Source organism: Rattus norvegicus, chromosome 9, assembly GCF_021556685.1.
Source record: "Rattus norvegicus strain SHRSP/BbbUtx chromosome 9, alternate assembly SHRSP_T2T, whole genome shotgun sequence".
Classification (NCBI taxonomy): domain Eukaryota; kingdom Metazoa; phylum Chordata; class Mammalia; order Rodentia; family Muridae; genus Rattus; species Rattus norvegicus.
In genome coordinates this window covers 8,239,845-8,246,498 of record NC_141542.1, presented here as the reverse complement: position 1 = coordinate 8,246,498, position 6,654 = coordinate 8,239,845, and the positions used below count along the sequence as shown (strand labels likewise).

At 43.5% G+C, this 6,654-nt stretch overlaps 1 pseudogene; it reads left to right on the top strand.

Moving 5' to 3' along the window:
* Nucleotides 1-4,836: 4,836 nt before the first annotated feature.
* LOC148003289 (partner of Y14 and mago pseudogene) lies at nt 4,837-5,486 on the top strand (annotated as a pseudogene).
* Nucleotides 5,487-6,654: the final 1,168 nt, after the last annotated feature.

Below are 6,654 nucleotides of genomic sequence, written 5' to 3'. Positions count from 1 at the left end.
AATGCTATGTATCTATATTATAGGCCTTGAATAATTCAGATTGTCATGTTTCCACTCAGAGAGAGAAATATAATTCATATCTTATTCCTTTGACCAAAAATCATGTAAGGGGCTGGAGCGATAGCTCAGTGGTTAAGAGGACCAGCTGCTCCTCCACAGCAACCAAGTTCAAGTCTCAGCACCCACTTCATGACTCATAACCATTTGCAGGGTATAAAAACACCTAAATGAAATGTAAAAAACAATGTTATTGATCTTGGTGACACACATACCTTAATCTCAGCATTTGGAAGGCAGAAGCCCAGAGATCTCTGTGAGTCTTATATCAGCCTAGTCTACAGAGCAAGTCCCAGGATAGCCAGAGAGGCACACTAAAACCTTGTTCCAAATATATGCATTTAAGAAGCAATGATATTGAAGCTGTAGCAAAAAAAAAAGTGTCCATATTCTCCAATAAGGATAAGATGGGACAGATGCACTGTTGAATTATACCAGATATTTTAAGACTTTACGTGTATGTGTGTGTGTGTGTGTGCATCTGTGTGTGTGTGTCTGTGTGTGTGTTTCTGTGTGTGTGTGTATATCTGTGTGTGTGTCTGTGTGTGTGTGTGTCTGTGTGTGTGTGTGTCTGTGTGTGTGTGTGATGTACTTGTTATGGAGAGAGTCCGCTTATACATTGGGGAGAGTGAGCTCATGTGTGTGCATGTGTGTAGAGCAGCATTTTGCAATTTGTGGATTGCAGCCCCTTTGTTATGTTATAGTTAGGGGTCACCACAACACAAGGACTCTATTAAAGGGCTGCAGCTTGAGGAAGGTTGAGAACCACTGATATAGAGGCTAGAGATCAATAATGAATGTCTTTCTTTTATTGTTAAGACTCTATTGAATAGCTATAGGAATCCTGCTCAAAACCACAAATGCTCCCAGTACCACATCACCTAATTTCAAAATTAGACAGAGTCTGGATAACAAAAGACAGGATTTTGTAGAAACGCATACATTATGTGTCAATGGAATAGAAGAGAGGACTGAGAAATAAGCCATGTAGTCACAGCCATCTGATTCTTACTTAATAAAGGTGTGCTGGAGAAAAGTTGGAGAAAATTATTCTTAAACAGGTGATGTCAGGCAAATTGAGTAGCTACACATTGAAGAGTAACAGTAGATCCCCGTCTCTCCTGCTCTATGAAAATCAACTCAAAATAGATCAAACACTGTAACTAAAGCCCCAAAGTATTCTTGGGGAGGATATCTTTCCTCAATCATTCATCAAACCCAGAATAAATCTCCATCCTATAAAGAAGTAAAGTAGGGAAGGACAGTGTGGCACATCCTATCCCAACTCGTGTCTGCATAAACAGGCAAACTCTGTGAAGTCTAGGCCATCCTCTTTACATAGCTTGTTTTAGACCGTCTAGGGCTTTACAGTAAGATCTTATCTCAAAACCAAACCAAAATAAAACAATAGCTAATAAGCAATATAGTTAGGAGATGAGCAAATGATCTGAACAGAAATTTCTGTCTGTCTGCCTGTCTGTCTGTCAGTTTCTGTCTCTCTGTGTCTTTGTGACTCTGTGTCTCATGTGTAAACATGTGTGTGTTTCTCTCTCTCTGTCTCTCTCTCTCTCTCTGTGTGTGATTGTGTGTGTGATTGTGTGTGTGTGTGTGTGTGTGTGTGTGTGTGTGTGTGTCTGTATGACTCGGGCCTGCAGCCAGAACTGGATGCTGGGTAAATATTCTACCACTAAGTCACACTTCCAGCCCTCAACTGCTAAACAGATGTGCAAATAACCAATAAATATGATTTTAGCCACCAAGGAAATACAAATAGAAACTCCACTGAAATTCCATGTCATCCCAGGCAAAATGATGATTCAGTATGTAAAGAAACTTAGATCCTGGCCTGATTACCAGGTTTAATTCTTAGAACTAATGTAAAGGTGGGAGAAGGAACCGATTCCATACAGACTCTTTCTAACCCTCAGCTCTGCCCTGTGGTACACATATCCCCTGACATATATATCAGTCACACATCCAAATAGTATTTGTGCTTGTGGTTTTTAATACAGAAATAAATGACTATAGGTTTACATTGCTGGTAGGAATGTGAATTATCATAAAGCCTGTAGAGACTAATGTGGAGGCTACTGAAGGAACTAAAAACAGAACCACTATCATAATCCACATGTACCACTCCTGGTGGGTACTCAAGGGAACATGTGGAGTCAGCCTCAGAGTTTATCAGCACATGAACCGATGAAAAATTATTTTTTTTTGCAGAAATGCCTGATGTCTAGAGTGTGCCTGTGACTGATCCTCCAGCTTATGTGGGACTTAGTCTTGGATCCAGACTTCCAATTCCTGCAGGACCAGAGAGTACCTTGCAACCACATTTCCAGAACAGGTCAGTACAGGGTCTGAGGTGTGGTTCCAGTTTGCTCAGGGTTCCCTCGAAATACTGCAGTTTTGCTTCCAGTGGTATCTGACATCAATGTGGGTATGAAATCCTGAAGTCTGAGGTGCCAAAGGTTACTGCCAGGCCTCAAGTCTCCCTTTCTACGGTCCTAGAGGTTACTTTGGGCCTGTAGCACTGTGTTCAGTCCCATGATTGTAGACAGGCTATCTGGTCTGAAATTGGGTATCCAGTCTCCAACAGGTTTGTAGAATCTGGGGGTGACCAAACTTTTGACTCCATCTGGTCACCTTGGTGCTTAAGGTGCTGCCCCATGCTTGATCGTGTTGGCACATAGCAAGGACTAGATTGCCTCTGTCACTCATCTGAAATCAAAGTCAAATTCCCCCAGTCATCATAGCTGGACTGCATGCAGATCTAAGTTACAGAAACCACAGTATCCCATACAGAAGTAATTGAAATGTCCAAGAAAGAATCTACAGCCTTACTATTCAAAAGAATTGATGATCATAAAGAGTCAAATAAATTCATGAATTAAGGAAATCTAACCAAATTCTTGTCCAGACAGCCTCAAAAGGAAATGTAATAGTTCAGAGCACAGTAGTAGAATTTCAAAATATGGAGGAAAAACTTTGCAACGAGATTGAAACATTAAAAACTAAATAAATAAAAATATTTGAAGAGGATGGTCAAACTGGTAGAAACCACAACCAAGACTGTCATTAAGAGATAAGATCATGCACAAGAACAAATCTCAGGGGTAGAGGACAAGGAGGAAAAATAAGAAGCATGAACAATATCCCCAAAGAGCCTGGGACACATTCAAGAGTCCAAACCTAAGAATTCATGGGGTATGGCAGGGAACAGCCGAAGTAACATCAAATGGATGAGACAGACTTATATTTCAGTGAAATTCTAGCAGAAATCATCACAAATGTATAGAAAGAATTAAGCTTGCAGGTGTAACAGCCATGTAGAAGTCCAAACAGACAGAATCAGAGAAGAAACTCTCTGTGACATTCAATCATGAGGTCAAAAATACAAAATAAAGAAATAATTCTAGCCAGGCAGTGATAGTGCATGCCTTGTGTTTAATCCTACCACCTGTGGGGCAGAGGCAGGCAGATCTCTATGAGTTCAAGGACATAGTGGTCAAAAGATCGAGTTCCAGGAGAACCAGAGCTACACAGTGAAACCCTGTATTAAAAAAGAAAGAAAAAGAGAGAGAGAGAGAGAGAGAGAGGAAGGAAGGAAGGAAGGAAGGAAGGAAGAAAGAAAGAAACATAGGAAGGAAGGAAGGAAAGGAAAAAAGAAAAGGAAAGAAAACTAAAAGAAATAATCCTAAAAGCAGCATGAAAAAAACAATAGCGAACAAAGAACTGAACCTTGACGCTCTGCTATGCTCTGGGAGCTAGAGATCTGAGATTAATGTCCTACCTTCCTTCTCATCTCCAGCCAGGAGTGAGTGGGAGCAAAGTCCTTCATTTCAAAGCTCAGGCTTGCTCCTCTGGTCAGGTGGCTGCCTTGTTCCTGAGATTCATGCTAGGGCCTTCTGTATTTAATATTCCTGTAGCTCTCCCTCCTTGGTATTTCTGCAACTGGTTTGAATACGCAATGGCCGCCAAACCTTGAAGTATTCCTCTTGAAGTATTCCTGGATTAGAAGTTAACTCAGAGCAAACCAGCAATTAGTAGTAATCAGCTGAGCTATTTACAGGTATACATGTAGAGACTTTCCTGAATTATGAAGTGCATGTGCACTTTCAAATATTGAATAGAGAAGTGGCCATCTGTCTATCCACCCTGTCTTCCCCATTGGTTATCAGGATCCTGTGCAATCTGAGTGCCCTGGCTTCTTAGATGTTTTCCTGACTCTAGAGTCTCCATTGTCTGGTGTTATTTCCATATGCTGGGAAGAACTCAACTGTGTTCTGAAGGATACACAGGGTTTGTGGGAGGAGACGAACATGAATGAACCTTCTAGACATAGAACAAGGGGGCACCTGGGAAGAGGCAGATCTGGCTGAAGAAAAGTGTTTCTCAGGCATCTGTCATGTCAGTGACATAAGGTGGTGGAAATGAGGAAGGTAGCCTGAGCAAGGTTTCCATGTAGAGACAGTGGGTTATCTAGAAGACAGCTAGAGCCCAGGGAGTTGTTCTCAGTACGTCCTCTCCAAACTCACTTTGTGGTGCCTGCATTAGGTTTAAAATGGACCTAACTCATCCACTAGACAGCAACAATGATGCATATAAAAGGCATAGTCTATTGAGTTCTCAAACTCAAAACCACCCAACACAATTCCAGATCCAACCCAGGTCACCTAAAAAGCAATTTTAAAAAGGAATGAATGCTGCCATTTATCAAGAACTTAAATGAAGGACAATTCCATTTATCACCCCTATTAATTCATTTATCGGGTTCTGGTTCTCAAGATGGCGACTCCCATTGTAACTGACAAGACCGTCGGCAACTACATTGAATCAACACAGAGACCCGATGGGACACAGCACAAGTAGCGGAGGGTCAAAGGATATGTGCTCCAAGAAACCAAGCCTATGAAAACAAGTGAAGTTTTTCAAGAGTAAACCAGAACTTTCCCCAGGACAGAGCCCTGAGGCCTCCACACAGGTCACCTCATCCAGACCTGACAGTGGTGAAGCAGGCCTCTCCAAGACAGCCAAACGCAACCTGAAGTGGAAGGAGAAGAGGAGACAGCCACAGGAGAAAGACACAGAGGCCTTGAGCAGGACTCTTGATAAGGTGTCTCTGGGACTCTCAGCCCAGACACCCAGTGCTCACCATGGCCCCCAGGCCACCTCTCTAGCTGCCTTCCATGCACCCGACTCTGCTGCCACCACAGAGAAAGACAAGAAGATCAGGAACTTAAGGAAGAAGCTGATACAGGTGGAGAAGCTGCAGTAACGCCTCCAGGCTGGGAAGTTCAACAGAGAACAGCTGGAAAAGCTGACATGGCACAGGGTTTTGGAGGAGGGGCTGGAGGACTTGGAGTTGGGCCTGTGAGGCTTCAGGAATAGGGGAGTGGACTGAAGAACAAACCATGGGGTGCTCTGGGGTCCAGGGAGCATGGGTCACAGTATGGGCTCCCCCATACTGGCTCACATTCCCCTCCTGTGGCAGACTGTCCTCTAGAGCCTAGGATCTCTCTTCTTCATCCCTTCCCCTTCTCAGCTCCCATTTTTGAACTTTCCCCTTCCATCCCATTGTTCACAATCTGAGTGCTGACCCCAGGTACCTCTGCTGCTGATCTGGGTGTCTTGTTGTAAAGGAACTCCGGGAGGGTTGGAGGCTGAGGGTACAAGGAGTACTCAAGTTTTGGAGTCTTGGTTCCTGTTCAGTGTTTATGAATAACTTCCCTGGCCACCCGAACCACCACCTCCTCCTGCTCCTCCTCCTGCTCCTCCTCCTCCTGCTCCTCCTCCTCCTCTTCCTGTTCCTCCTCTTCTTCCTCCTCTTCCTCCTCCTCTTCCTCCTCCTCCTCCTCTTCCTCCTCCTCCTGCTCCTCCTCCTCCTCTTCCAACTTCTCCTCATCTTCCTCCTCCTCCTCTTCCAACTTCTCATCTTCTTCTTCCACCCCCTCTTTCTTCTCCTCATCTTCCTCCTCCTCCTCTTCCTCCTTCTCCTCCTTTTCATCTTTTATTTAAGAAAGTATGAATAAATTCATGTAGATGACAAAAAAAAGTTCATTTATTTTTGTAGCAAACCTATGCTCTGTTGAGATATAGTGGTTTCCACAGATTTATTTATTCGCTTGTATTTGTTTCGTTGTTTTCATGTCCACAGGTCTTTTGCTTGCATGTATATCTGGGCAGTAGTGTGTGCCTGGTGTGTAGAAAGATCAGAAGAGGGCATGAGATCCCTGGGACTAGAGTTATGGAGTGTTGAGAGCTGCCATGTGGGTACTAGGACTCCAACCCAGGTCCTCTGAAAGAGCAGCAGCCACTGTGCTTAACTGCTGATTCGTTTCTCCAGCTCATTTCCATACTTCAAATACAGAAAAGTGGAACTCTTGTGATTAACCATCCAGGTAGACAAGGCCAAACCACGACCACACCCAGCTGTATAGGCTTGGAACTTTCACTGTTTTTTTGTCTCCCATGATCTGTGAAGGGACAGCCTGTGTCTCTTACGCTGAGAAGGGCCTGAATACATAGCCCTATTTTTACTGAAGCAGGGAATGTTGGGAGTTCCTACCCTAGAAATCTATCAATGTGAACTTCTTC